Raw genomic sequence first — 14,815 nt, forward strand, 5'->3', positions numbered from 1 at the left:
TGAGGGTTGTGTGTCTTCTTCAAAAGGCAGTGGATTCAAAATCTTTAAGGCAGAGGTAGATAGGTTGTTGATAACCAAGTGGATGAAAGATTGTCGGGGATGTGTTGGAATGTAGAGTTGAGGTTGAATTCAGATCAGCCATGATCTTATTGAATATTGCAGCAGGCTCGAAGTGCCGAGTGGCCTACTCCCGCCTTGATCAGGGTTAATGACAGTACTGACCCTCTCCAACATCACTCTATCCTCTGGGAGGGTCTGCTTTTAGCGTCTTCCATTCTGATTTGTTTAACCGTAGCTGCTGGTGTTGGTATCTATACTGATGATATCCAACTGTGCCTGAACACCACTTCTCTCTGACTCCTCTGTCATTCATAATTTACCAATAATTTCATCTGAATGCCTGCCCAATTTCCAGCATTGGATAACCATAAACATTCCCTTAGTTCAATATTGTGAAGTGTGAAGACATTGTTTTAGTCCCCAAGTTCGACCTGAACCCCCGTCCACCCGCCCCCCACCCCCACCTCAGTAACTCTGTTGACAGCCTTCATGTCACTTTAAAACTAGGATCGATAGATTCGTGAAGAGTTGGGGGATGAACAGTTGCAGGAAAAGGGCAGGAAAGTGAATGTGGGGAATGCCTGATCACCCAGAATCCTACTGAATGGAGAAGCAGGCTCAAGGGGCTGAATGGCATGTTCCTGTTCCTCCATCTTCTGGTTCCCGAGCCCTTACCTCTGATACAGGACACAGACTTCAGTGTGTGCCATTACTGAGAGTGCTGATGTTCCCTTGTGTAATATCAACAACTTAGCAGCTGCTGAAACCTCTTGCTCCTTTGTTACCTCTAAACAGAATAAGCCAATGTGTTCAGGGGAGGCGATGGCTGACTTTATTGTCACCAGACTATTCACCCAGGTAGTGTTCTAGGGACTTGGGTTCAAAGCCTGCCACGGCAGAAGGTGGAATCTGAATTCAATATAAATCTGGAATTAAGAGTCGACTGATGAAATCGTTGTGGTTTGTTGTAAGAACGTATCTGGTTTCCTGCTGTCCGAAACTGGTCTGATCTACATGTGATTCAGATCCACTGTCAGCTGATTCAATCAAAACCTCCACTATAACCTCCCTACTTTTATACTCCATTTAAAGGCCAATCTCCCTTTTGCCTTCCCTATTAGTCACTGTGCTCCCAGAAGCAGGATTGTGGATCAGTGTAAAGTAGGTCCTATATCTCTGATTACATCGGTACACAAGGCAGTGAAGAAAGGTTTCAGCACACTGGCCTTCATCAGTTCGGGAATTGAGTAGAGATGTTGGCAAGTTATGTTGTAGGTATACAGGACGGTGATGAGGCTGCACCTGGAATTTTGTGATCAGTTTTGGTCCCCTCAATGTTCTGACTTCTGACTTCTTCAACTCTGGGTTTGGTTGAAGTGTTGGGATACTTTGTCCAACTCAGCATGTTTAAACTTGGCAGGAGGTGAGCACAACAAGATTGAAGTATTTAAAGTTACTTGGACTCTATTTTAAACTTACATCAGGACCAGTAGTCAGAGACACATACAAAATGGAAACAGACCCTTTGGTACAACTGGTCCATGCTGACCTGACATCCTAAACTAATCTAGTGCCATTTGACAACACCTGACCCAAATCCTGTGGCAGCACATTTCATATAAGTACTACCCTCTGCATGAAGAAGTTGTCCCTTTAATATATTTCGGCTCTCACCATAAACCTATGCCGTCTAGTTCTGGACTCTCCCATCCCTGGGAAAAGACCTTGTCTATTACCCTGTCCATGCCCCTCATGATTTTGTAACCTCTATTAAGTCACTCCTCTGCCTCTGATGCTCCAGTGAAAACAGTCCCAGCCTATTCAGCCATTCCCTATAGCTCAAACCCTCCAACCCCCAGCAACATTCCCGTAATTCGTTTCTCACAGAGAAGTCAACGTTTCAGTCCTGAAGAAGGGTTAATACCCAAAACGTTGACGACGCCACATCCTGGTGCTGCCTGGCTTGCTGTATTCTCTCATCCTCCTGCTTGCCTACTTCGGGTTGCAACATGAAGTTGCTCAGTGGTAACCACTGCAGCCTCACAGTGCCAGGGACCCAGGTTTGATTCCAGCCTTGGGTGACTGTCTGTGAGGAGTTTGCACATTCTCCCAGTGTCTGCGTTGGTTTTCTCTGGGTGGTCCTGTTTTCTTCGAGAGTCTAAAGATGTTCAGGTCATGTCTATTGCTTAATTGCCCATAGGGTTAGGTATATTCGTCAGAGGGAAATGGGTCTGGATGGGTTACTCTTCGGAGGGTCGGTGTGGACTTGTTCGGACAAATGGCCTGTTTGCACTCTGTACCTAATCTCATATACACTACTTTTGTCACTAACGAATGGCAGAGTCGATTTGACGGGCCGAATGGCCTAACTTCTGCTCCGATGGTCTTGCAGTCGTAGGTTTCTCTGGATCATTTCATTTGGCAATGTGCAGTCCCTGGCTCAATGAGCAGCAGTTTTCAATGAAACCAAAGCTCATTTGATGGTTGAACTCCTACAGTGTGGAAACAGGTCCTTCAGCCCAACACATCTGCACTGATTCTCCGAAGAGTAACCTACTCAGATCCATTTTCCTACGCTCCATACATTGCACACAGACCCCCAAGGGTGGAAGTATTCCTGGGTTCCTGGTGCCATGAGGCAGCAGTGCTAACCCTGAGTCACCATGGGGTTGTGGTTGTGGGGGGTGGGGGAGTCAATTGCAGTCCAGCAGAAAACAAAAACAGCCCACCTACTCTCCCACTGCACCCACTGTCAGAACTGTTAGGAGGTTCAGTCCTTGAGGGTGACTAAAGGCAGCGTCACTGGTAGGATCTGATTGCTGGGAGCGCTGGTGCCCCCGCTGGTGCTTCCGCAAGTTGCAGGAAAACATGATCCTCTTCACACACTCAGGCCAGCTGGAGGGCATCTCCCCGGTGTGGACACACTGGTGCTTCAGCAGGGCAGCGGAATTGCTGAAGGACTTCCCGCACTCAGTGCAGCAGAAAGGCCTCCCCCCCCGCCCTCCAGCCACCATGTGGACCAGCTGGTGCTTCAGCAATGTGGACGAGCGGGTAAAGCCCTTCCCACACTCGGGCAAGAGAACGGTTTCTCCCCGGTGTGGACTGACTGGTGAGTCAGCAGGGCTGAGAAATTGATGAAGGCCTTCCTGCACTTAGTACAACTGAATGACCTTTCCCCCATGTGGACCCACCAATGGGCCAGCAGGTCGGAAGAAAGAGCAAAGCCCTTCCTGCACTCGGGGCAGAAGAACGGCTTCTCCTCAGTGTTGACCCACTGGTGTCTCAGCAGGTGGGAAGAACTGCTGATGGCCATCTCCCACTTGGGGCCAGAGAACAGACTTCCCTGGTGTGGACCAACTGGTGCGTCAGCAGGGCAGAGGAATCACTGAAGGCCTTCCCGCACTCAGGGCAGCAGAAGGGCCTCTTCCTCTCTGCAGACCCATTGGTGCTTCAGAACCCTTTCAAATTTCATAATATGCTTCTGATAGGAGGGAGGCCAGAATTTCACACAATATTCCAAAAGTGGTCTAACCAATGTCCTGTACAACCACAGCAAAACCTCCCAACTCCAATACTCAGTCAAACCCACAAAAAACAAACAGGAAAGAATGGAGGGACAAACCGACTTTTTGAGAGTCAGCTTGGAAGCATCAATGAGAAATCGGTGGACTGGGTTTATTCGGTACCCGTTCTCCTTTAATACACTATATATGTATTTCTCTTGTGCTCTTCGCAGTTTCTCTGTGCTGCAGTGTGTAGTGGCTCGTTGAAATAATGTCCTGATGCAGCTTCATTTGTGGATGTTGGGATGATTGCTTCTGTGGTTAAGTACTTGGTTTGGGTGTGTTGGTTTTTCCGTAGATGCTAGTTTGAAGTTTCCCATTGACTGTTCGCTCTACTGTGACATCCAGGAATGGCACTTTGTTGTTGTTCTCCTCCCCTTCAAACCAGGAGCCCCCCTTAGGCCATAGTCTCACTACTTGGAACACCAATATACAGACTAGTCAAAGGCCTCCACTGAAGAGTAAAACACCAAGTCGAAGATTCACGCTACTCCATTTACTCCATCCAAACATTCCTGAACACCAAAGACACTAAGATAGAATAGTATGGAATAATGATGTCCTTTGATATAACAGCCCTGTTCACATCCATTAACATCAACGTGGCCAAAGAAAACTGAAGACACTATGCGAACAACCAAAGACACAAATACAGCCTCAAATTCATCAGCAACGACAACGCTGCCAACCTCATGGAACTGTGCCTTACCACCCACTTCATATTCAGTAACAAGCCCTACAAACAAATCAACGAAATACCCATGAAATCACCAGCATCAGGATTCCTAGCAGAAGCAATAATGCAGAGAGTCGAACAAACAGCCCTTCCAATGATCCAACCCAAAGTTTGAGTCCGCTACAACGATGACACTTTTGTCATCAAAAAATGAAACAAATTAGAGGAAACATACAACACCATCAACATTATCCTTACTGGCATAAAATTCACAAAAGAGGAGATCAACAGCAAAGTGCCATTTCTAGATGTCACAGTAGAGCGAACAGTCAATGGTAAATTCAAAACAGCGTCTACAGGAAAACAACGCACGCGAACCAAGAACTTAACTACAGAAGCAATCATCCCTGCACATACAAGCAAATCTGAATCAGGACACTATTTCAACGAGCCACTACACACTGCAGCACCCAGGAACTCCGAAGATCAATAATTAACTGTACAGCGCATTTGAGAAGAGCGTGTATCCGATAAACCCCAAGAAAACTGCTTCCCTGACCGGGAATCGAACCCGGGGCGCGGCGGTGAGAGCGCCGAATCCTAACCACTAGACCACCAGGGAGATGCAGATATGCTCTGATGGCTCTACTGAAATTTTCTTCCCTGCTCGGAAATCGAATCCAGGCCACAGCAGTTGGAAAGCTTTCACCTGTGCATCCAACAATATCATTTCTTGTATCCATTGCTCCCGATGGGGTCTCCTCGACATTGGGGAGACTGGAGACTCCTCGCAGAGTCTAGTCACAGCACTTGAGGGAACATCTCCAGGACACCCGCACCAATCAACCCCATCGCCCTATGGTCCAACATTTCAACACCCCCTCCCACACTGTCGAGGACATGCAGGTCCTGGGCCTCTTCCATCGCGGCTCCCTCCCCACCCGATGCCTGGAGGATGGACGCCTCATCTTCCGCTTCGGGTAAATTCAACCGCAGGCCATCAATTTGGACTTCAGCAGTTTCCTCATTTCCCCTCCACCCACCTAACTTCAGTTCCAACCTTCCAGCTCAGCGCTGTCGTCAAGACTTGTCTCACCTGCCAATCTCCCTTCCGACCTATCCGCTCCACCCTCCTCTCTGACCTGTCACCTCATCCCCACCCCCTGTTGCACTCTTTGCTACCTTCGGCCCAGCACCCCCCAATTTATCCCTCCACCCTGGAGGGGTCCTGCCTCTATTCCTGATGAAGGGCTTTTGCCCGAAACGTCGATTTTCCTGATCCTCGCGGAAGCTATCTGACCTGCTGTGCTTTTCTAGCACCACTCTGATCTAAACTCTGGTTTCCAGCCTCTGCAGTCCTCACTTTTGCCTACCCAATAAAACCAGTGTGCCAATTTCACATCAACAAACTGACACAAGCAGACACAACGTCGACAGAAACACTAGCACATTACTTTACATTAAAGACATCTGTGAAATGATGTCCAGACAACTCAACCCTCTCAGCATCATGGTCGCCCACAAATTTACCAACACACTTAAACAGCGGCTAATGAACCTGAAATACCCGATACAAACAACCAGCAAACGAATGTTATTTACAAAATACTATACAAGGAAATATATACATGAACTCTGCCACACAGGTCTCTGTGGCAAGAAATGCTGGGATGAGATAAGGAAGACTTTTTTCCAGCCAAAACGAATCGGCACTGACTGGACAGCCATTTAAAATCAAGGCTGTCAGCCCAGGGTGGAAGATCCGAAGGGATGAACAGTTTTCTTATTTCCTGAAGACTCACAAAGCTGAGACTGGGTTTTGGTGTTTGTTCCCTTTCCACTCCCAAGAGCCGCAGTGGTTGGGGCGGTGTGTTGGGGAAAGTGAAATGTGCCCGTGACCAGTGTGTGGGGTCTTTCAGCTTCCCCTCCTCTGACGGCGCTGTGACTTGACTCTGATGTTCTCAGGGACATTTACTGACACGAGACAGTGAAAAGATTCTCATTCCTGCAGATTAGGAATTGTACCCATATGCCGGTTTCAGGACAATGAGAAAGATTAATTGGGGTGTGTGAAGAAGCTGTGAGCTGCATTTCAAACAGGTAGGTGGAGTCAGATACGTCATCCATTGCGCCCATGGTCCTGAGAGTAGCTTACACCACCATGTTCAGAGCTCTGACGTTAACACGGACATGAGCAGCAATGGGAACATTCACAAGGTGAACAACCAAAGATAATCACCGTCACAGATTCCCTTCCACAGGCCCAACTTTGTGAAGCAGTATCTTTCACTGGCAAAGGAAACACCCTTGTCCTCAGGTGCCTGCTTCATTTCGATCAAAATTTCCGCTGATATCTGCTTGTTCCATCCTGACAGACAGTGGGTTGCAGATTCTCATCGTTACCAATGTGAGTGAAATATCTCCCAACTCCACTGATTTGAATCTTAAATAAGAAACCGGGGAACAGTCTCCCTTTGTTTTTGACGACATTTCTCAACTGCAGTCGGCAGGGTTCACACCTGCGTGGGGAAACCGCAATGGATCTCAAGTCCATCGCATTAACCACTCGGTCCACCAGTACAGAACCACACTGACAGCTTCATTTCCCAGATCTCTCTGCTTGTGGAGCTTAGAAAGAGTATATCACTGCTGAGTTTTTTGAGTCCAAACACTTCACAGGTTTCGATACGGTTGAATATTTGCATTTGGCGTGTCTAGGTGTTTCATCCCGAAAGATGATATGGGCTTTCAGTTAAAACAAAAACTGAAATTGCAGGAGCAACTCAGCAGGTCAGGCAGCATCTGTGGAAAGAGAAGAAGAGACAAGATTTCATACCTTCTTCTGAACTTTGCCTTCTCCCACACGTACTACCAAACCTGCTGAGTTTCTTCAGCAGGTTCGCTTTCTGTCTCGGATTCTCAGTATCCGCACTCCTTGACGTTGGACATTGAATCAGTTCAGAAACCCCTTTGTGTTTCCTCAGTGGAGACGATTTCCATTTGGGAAACATTTTCCTGACCCAATTAAATAGACGCTACTTTGCAGCTAAGAAAGCGGTAGGAGTGAAATCACCTTGGGTGGTTTCAAAACACCAACCTTGCAGTTAATAGCCAAGCGCGCTGACAAAAAGCAGCACAATGACAGGCATTTGGGTAGCGTCCACAATCTCTTCAAGGAAGCTAGTACTGAATTAATACGTAATTCAGTTTGCCGAGCCATCAGTTTTATTTTCCCATAATAAAGCCTGGGACATACATTGTGGAGACATAGGGACAGTCCGATCTCATCCTCTGCAGGCACATCCATGTCACTAGGAACTAGCTCTCCTACACTGGGGCCATCGCCTTCGAATCTTTCAGTGTTTTAGCCTGTTCCCGAGCTTTCGGATTGGCCCGGAGCCGAGAAGAGGTTTGAATGCCTGATGTGCAGGAACTGCAATTTCGCTGAAATTTGAAAACTTTCAACGTTCAAACTTTAACAACGTCCTCACTGAAATAATTTGCGAAAACCTGGAAGAAATTCTTCCAAACTTAGCTGGATCATTTCGGTTTGGAGGATCTTGATCTTAAATTAGAAAGAGGCTGTTGAATGTGGACATGTGTTCCCCACGTTAACTGAAAGTGGTTGGCCAATGCTTCCCGATGCAGGGCTGCCTGACCCACCGGGCGGTCTCTTTCCTAAACTGTTCCCGGCGCTTCCGGCCGCACCGTGAAGTCATAAGGCAAGCCCCCAGCGATGGCCTGCAGCTGTTGTGACTCAATAATGACGTTGGCCCCGGAACATGATTATAAATCAGTTCATGGGTCACGTGGTACTGAATCATTCAACGGAACTTTCTTCAAACTTCAGGGATTGATATGTGGGAGGAGGTAAATGGGCAGGTGTTCTACCTCAGTCCACTCTTTCTTCACTTTCATCATCTCCCATAGTCCCAATAGTCCCAAGGCATCCATCGACCATTATCCCAAGGCATTTTCCCCTGTAACCGCCAAATGTGTAACACTTGCCCATTTACCTGCTCCCTCTTGAATAACCAAGGACTCAAACATACCTGCCAGATGAAGCAGCACTTTACCAGTACTTTTGCCACAACCTAGTCTACTGCATTCACTGCTCGCACAGTGTCGTTTCTCCAATGTAGCATGAAGCATAAACTGGGTGACTCTTTGCAGAACATTTCGGCTCTGTCCGCAAAAAGGCCCTGACCTTCCGGTTGCCTGCCACTTTAACACATCACCCTTCTTCCTGACCAACATCTCTGTCTCAGGTTTGCAGCAGTGTTCCAGCTCCAGATGGAAGAGCAACACCTCATTTTCCACTTGGAGCCCCTACTGCCCTCCGGTCTTCAATATCGAGTTCCATAACTTTCGGGCCTGAACTCCCCCATGTCCTTGACTCCTACCACACACACACAAACACACGACTCCGCGTTATCTCATAGTCTGCTGTGACACACTACTTATTGTTAGCTACTAACAGTCTCCATTAACAATTGTTCACCCTCCCACGCAGATCGTTATTCACTCCTACGTCCTTCCTATTGGTCTCTCTCTGAGCTGGCAGCAAACAGAGCAATGTACATTGGAGACTCTGAGGCAGCTGAAACTTTCTCAGAGTGAAATACATTCCACATTGTTTCAAGAATTGCAAGCAGCAAAGAGTTTCCAGAACATTTGCTTGTCATTCTGTCCCCGGAGCTCTGATGTTTGTCTCATCCCCAGGAACTGGGCGATCTCCACTGGCGGATAATTAAACCATTTTGTTTCTACTTGCACGTTGTTGTGGAGGGAGGGCAGAGTCCATTCGCTCTTCTGCTGTCTCTCTCTCTCTCTCTCTCTCTCTCTCGCTGAAAGCCTTGGGGTGAGAGGTGTCAGTTACATTAATACGGGGATTATGAACAGATTTGATTGTGAACTTGCTCCAAAGGTCTGTTTTCGGAGAGATAGAAAGATGCTGTGCTGGCGGGAGAGAATGGTTTCTCAGCTGGGTTATGGTCCCAACACGCACCCATTGTGCCATTCTCCTGCATTGCACAGCAGCTTTTCCAGAGAAGTATTCAGCTTTTCATCTGGCGTGTGGCATGCACGTTTGAGAATGATGTCAGAAGAGGTTCACTGATGTCGTGTCATATGCTGTTGTGCAGACATATCGCCGATGTTGAAAATTAAACTGTCTAAATTCCCACATTCTGTTTTTCGATCTGTGATTTCACTCAGACTCAAAAATGTTCAAAACTCACAACGTTCAAACGTTAACAAAGTGCTCATAGAAATAATTAGCGAACATCGAGAAGAAATTTTTCCAAACTTACCTGGGGAATTTCCCTTTGAGGGGTTTTGAACTTTAAGTGGAAGGAAGGGAAGTTTGCCTCGAGGCTGTTTAATGTGGAGATGTGTTCTCCATGTAAACTGGTCGTAGTTGACCATCCCAGTGCTTCCCGATGCAGGGCTGTCTGGCCCACAGCGAGGTTTGCTCGTAGCAACTGGAGTGAATCCAGAGAGGGAGAAGACTCTGCAAATGTGCTCAACAACTTTTTTCTCTCTTATCGGTATTTTCCTTGTGTATTCCCTCAGTTAGTCACGTATGCAGTTTGCACCCTGGAAAAGGATTACTTCTTTTCTCATGTTCACAATTAAAAGTGTAGTTTCTGATTGAACTGAGCCGCATTGAAAGGATTGTCATATTGATATATATATCTACACGCATCTAGGTTAAATTAGATTCTCTACAGTGTGGAAACAGGCCCTTCGGCCCAGCTCGTCCACACCAACCCTACGAAGGGTAACCCACCATTTCTTTCTAACTAATGCACCTAACACTATGGGCAATTCACCTGACCTGTGGGAGGAAACCGGAGTACCCGGAAAAAACCCCACGCAGACACAAGGAAAATGTTCAAACTCCACACAGACAGTTGTCAGAGGCTGGAGCCCAACCTGTGACCCCGCTGCTGCGAGGCAGCAGCGCTAACCACTAAGCCACCGTACTGCCTCAAACGCATTGCTTCATATGGTGTATCTCTGATATTGTTGGCTGTTGTAAAAGTTTCTTTGCAATTATTATTCACGTTCTAATGTAGTAATGGAGTTACGTCCTTTTTAAATCATTTTTATTTAATCCAAAGACAGAAAGTAAGTTAGCAAGTTTACTGGCTTTCTTTTCTCAAGCAGCCTTGACATTTCATTTTCATATCCTTGATTCAGTTCCATTTCCAGCACTTTTGTAGGCAGTTTATTCCATGTTATGAAGTTTACCTCGAGACACACCTAAGTCTATTTTAAGGTTTCTGTGTGCCGGGTAATGTGTGATCACCAGGCATCTGGCAATCTTCAGGAATTTCCACCTATGTTATGTTCATTTAACTGTGCAGACTGATCACTTATTTTGTGATTTTCTTTGCAGGAAGACGTGCAGAAAGAAATCTGAAAGGAAATGATACATCTACTTCTGACAGAGCCACTAGATTCATTGGGACTTGAATATCAGCAGCCATTCCAATCGAGAAGAAATGTTTGCTTTTGTTTGCTTGAGAGACTTTGGACACTGGTGTGGCAGGGAGAATACTGAGATACCGAGTGAGGGAGATTCAGTGCGCTGACTGTGAAAAGTGCTTCAAACCATTTACTCAGATTGGGGAATTAAAATCACACCCCTCACGGTGGGAAAGACGATATCCCCGCACTGTTTGTAATTTCAGACGCAGAGCAACACAAGGAAAGCTCCACCCAGTGACGAAATCGTGGAAATGTGGGGACTGTGGGAAAGGATTCCCTTCCCCATCAGTGCTGGAAACCCACAGACGCATTCACAACGGGGTGAGGACGTTCACCTGCTCAGTGTGCAGGAAGGGGTTCATTCAGAGAGACGCCATTCACGTGCCCCATGTGCAGGGGAGAGTTCACTCAGTCAGCTGCACTGCTGACCCACCAGTGGGTCCACACTGGAGGGAGGCCATTCACCTGCTGCAAGTTCCAAAAGGGCTTCACCTGCTCCTCCCACCTGAGGAGGCACCACCGAGTTCACGTGCCAGCACACGGGGATTGAAGGAGCGATGGCCAAGTGCTCCGATCAACCCAGCACTGGGGCGTCCCAGGTTCGAATCCCACTGCGGTAGATTGCAGAATTGGAGTTCGGTCAGTAATCTGGACTTCAGAATCTAAGGATGACACCACTTTTAGGGGGGGAAAACACAATCTGATTCACTCATGTCCTTTTCAGTGATGGAAACTGCCTTTGCGGGAAAGGGTTCACTCAGTCATCCCAGCTGCATGTTTTACCCGGCTGTCCCAGGGATCCAGTTACAAACGGACAACTCAGCTGACCAACAAAGAAAGTGGGGTGGGGGGAGTCGGTGCACTTTGAGCTGGAGGTGTTTTCTTGAAAAACTACTTTTTGTCTGCCTTTCTCCTGGGGAAATCTGAAGCTGTCACAAAATAGGGTCAGAGTAAAGGTTACCTGAACTTACCGCCCGGCTTAGACCCTGTGAGGTCCAACAGGTTTTTGTTTTAAAGCTGCTCATTTCTTTCAGCCTCCAGCACTAATGTCATGTCTCAGAAGGACCAGTGAATGAGTCGCTAATATTGTTACAAATTGTATATTTTTTCAGGACTTTAGGTTCATTGTTTCATTGGAATTGCAAAGATTATTGGCAACAGTGGGAGGTGTGGGCTGTATTCACTGGAAACAAAGTTTTAAAATGTCACAAACACCAGGGTATATTCTAACAGGTTTATTTGGAAGCACTAGGTTTCGAAGTGCTACTCCTTCTTCAGGTAGCTGTGCAGTAGGATCACAAGACACAGAATATATCGCAAAAACATTATCGTGTCATTCAACATAAGTGACGTATTGAAGAAACCTAGATTGCTGTTAAATCTTTCATCTTTTAAAATGGGCTGCAGATTTCGGTTCATTAATATGTACATTCCAGAACTTCTTTTAAGTCACGTTCTCCAGGAAAGTTGATGTTTTTTAAAAGGAGGTAACACCTCACATCAAACAACGCATGAAAGCTGTGAGGTGAGAGTCTGTCTGTATCCCAATCTTGAGTCAGACTGGTTCTATTTCCAAATATATAATCCTGTAAATGCAAATTCACCCCAAATGTGTGAGTGCATGCATGAGAGAGAGTGTGTGTATGTGCGTGTGCATGCTGGGTAAAGTGTGTGTGTGATGGAGTGTCGTCATGTGCGAAGATGTATGCGTGGGTGTGAGTGGGGGGGCGTGTTATTGTGTGTCTGAGAGAGAGCATGTCTATCGGAAAGGCTCTGCACGAGCGTGTGAGTGTGTAAGAGTATGTGTGAGAGTGAGGGACAGACAGAGAGAGAGAGAGCAGAACAGTGAAGTGGGGTTACCTGTCATGTGACATGAACCCAAGTTCGCGGTTGAGGCCATCCTCCTGGTTTCCGAACTTGGCTATCAGCCTTTGCTGGGCCTCTAAAAGTGATTAAGCAGTTACACAACACACATTGGAGAGGTCAGGGTGGGACTTGTCTTTCGATTTGCAGAAGGTGGGACGTTCTGGGTGCTGGAAATGAAGGAATACACATACTGGAGGACCTTTGGCACAGAGAGATGGAGCTGGAAGCCAGGCTGCAGACACGATGGGGGATTCACTGTGGAAACAGGCTGTTTGACCCACCAAGTCCACACTGACCCTCCGAAGAATGTAGTCCCACCCCCCGACACACCCGATAATCCCCACAGCTAATCCCTGAATTTAGAACGCCCAATCCACTCTAGCCTGCACATCTTTGGAACATGGGAGAAAACCCGAGCACCCAGAGGAAACCGACGTGGACAGGGGGTGGGGGAGGGGTAGGAAAGTGCAAAATCCACACAGTCTCTGTGAGGGTGGGATTGAACCCAGGTCCCTGGCGCTGCGAGGAATCCCCTCTCCAGCTCTTGGCTTCTCCCCAATCCTGGTGACACTCCAATCAGTTTGAGGAATTCAATCTGCTTCCATAGAGTTTCCACGGGGCAGGTGTCGTTGTTACTCGGCAGATTCCAACGATCCAATGAAGGGCTCGTCTATAGCGAGAATACTGGTCCACATTTCGCTGAAAAATTAAAGTTCTCTGCGCAATTAGAAACCTTGCGCACTCCCACGCAGGCTGCGTGTATTCACGGGGATTCTCAATGCATGTTGATATTTGAAATCATTTCCTGCAGACAAACACTGGATTCAAACACTGCTGATATTCAGGCCCTGACTACATTTCTTGTCCCTGGCTGAAAAGCAAATCCTCCTCTTCTAATACCTTGCGAAAACAGATCACTGCTATCAGCGCAGGGCAGAAAATAGGATGAAAGAAGTTTGGTTTGCACAGAACAGCCTTCTCTATCTTCTACCCGAAATCTCTGTCTCTCAATTCCTCCACCTTTCAATGGATTCCAACCCAAATTCATCCTTCCATCCTCCTGCCTTTCCCCAGCTCCCCTCTCCTGAAAGTGCTGACCCTCTGTTCAGTTTCTCAGCCACATCTCGCCATCCTTAGCATATAGCCCACATCTTTATTTAGTTTTTAAAACAGAAAGGCATTGGTTTGCTGATGCCAGGATGTGAGGGTGACTGCACTCACACAGTGTTCCAGACTCGTCTCTTGTGTCATTCAGAAAAGTCTGCATTGCACATGTGCAGAGAAGGGTATGCTGGGAGTGGGTGGGATGCATTCACCAGCTCCCCATTGAAACATCCCCATAGCCTCCCCTGTCCATTCTCTCTCTCTACCCTAACCTACCAGTCCCTTCTCTCCCTCTCCCACACATGCCACTCTCCCCACCCCGTCCATTCTATCTCTGCACCCTCTGCCCTCTGTCCAGTCCCTCATCCACCCTCTGTCCCCATCATTTCCCTTTATCGCTCCACTCTCTGCCTTCCCCAATCCAGTCCCTTCCCTTACACTCATTTTCTCTCACCTCCCACACGCTGCCCCCATCCATTCCTTTTCTCCCCCACCTTCTCCCGCCATTCGTTGTTGCTCTCTTTCTCTACCCCGTCCATTCTCTCCCCAACCATTGACCCCGTCCATTCTCTCCCCACCCATATCCCCGTCCATTATCTCCCCACCCATTGACACCTGTCCATTCTCTTCCCACCGACTGTCCCGTGTCCATTCTGTCCTGATCCACTGCCCCCGTCCATTCTCTCCCCACCCGCTGCCCCCGTCCATTATCTCCCCACCCATTGACACCTGTCCATTCTCTCCCCACCCACTGCCCCGTCCATTCTCTCTCCCCACACTCTGCAACCAATTTCTTTCACTTCACACTTTGCAACTCCGCATTCTCTCTCTCCTCCCCAATCCTCTTCACCACATTCTCTCTGTCTGCTCCCATCCTGTGTCCCCCCATGCGTTTTCTACCCCCGATGCTCTGCTCTCCTGCCCATTTTCTCTCTTTCTCTTCCCCCAGTCTCTGAGCCCCCCCCCCCGTCCAATGTCACTCTGAGTATCCTCCCCCGTCCTTTCTCGTGCATCAAACCCTCTTTGATCGCTGTATCAAGCCCTTCTAATG

At 47.6% G+C, this 14,815-nt stretch overlaps 1 non-coding gene across 1 annotated transcript; it reads right to left on the reverse strand.

Annotated features, from left to right (window-relative positions):
- Nucleotides 1-4,849: 4,849 nt before the first annotated feature.
- On the reverse strand, nucleotides 4,850-4,921 carry trnae-cuc (transfer RNA glutamic acid (anticodon CUC)). Its single transcript has one exon. It is a non-coding gene; the product is annotated as a tRNA-Glu (tRNA).
- Between the last annotated feature and the right edge of the window lie 9,894 nt (nucleotides 4,922-14,815).

The sequence above is a fragment of the Chiloscyllium punctatum genome, chromosome 36 (assembly GCF_047496795.1).
Source record: "Chiloscyllium punctatum isolate Juve2018m chromosome 36, sChiPun1.3, whole genome shotgun sequence".
Lineage (NCBI taxonomy): Eukaryota > Metazoa > Chordata > Chondrichthyes > Orectolobiformes > Hemiscylliidae > Chiloscyllium > Chiloscyllium punctatum.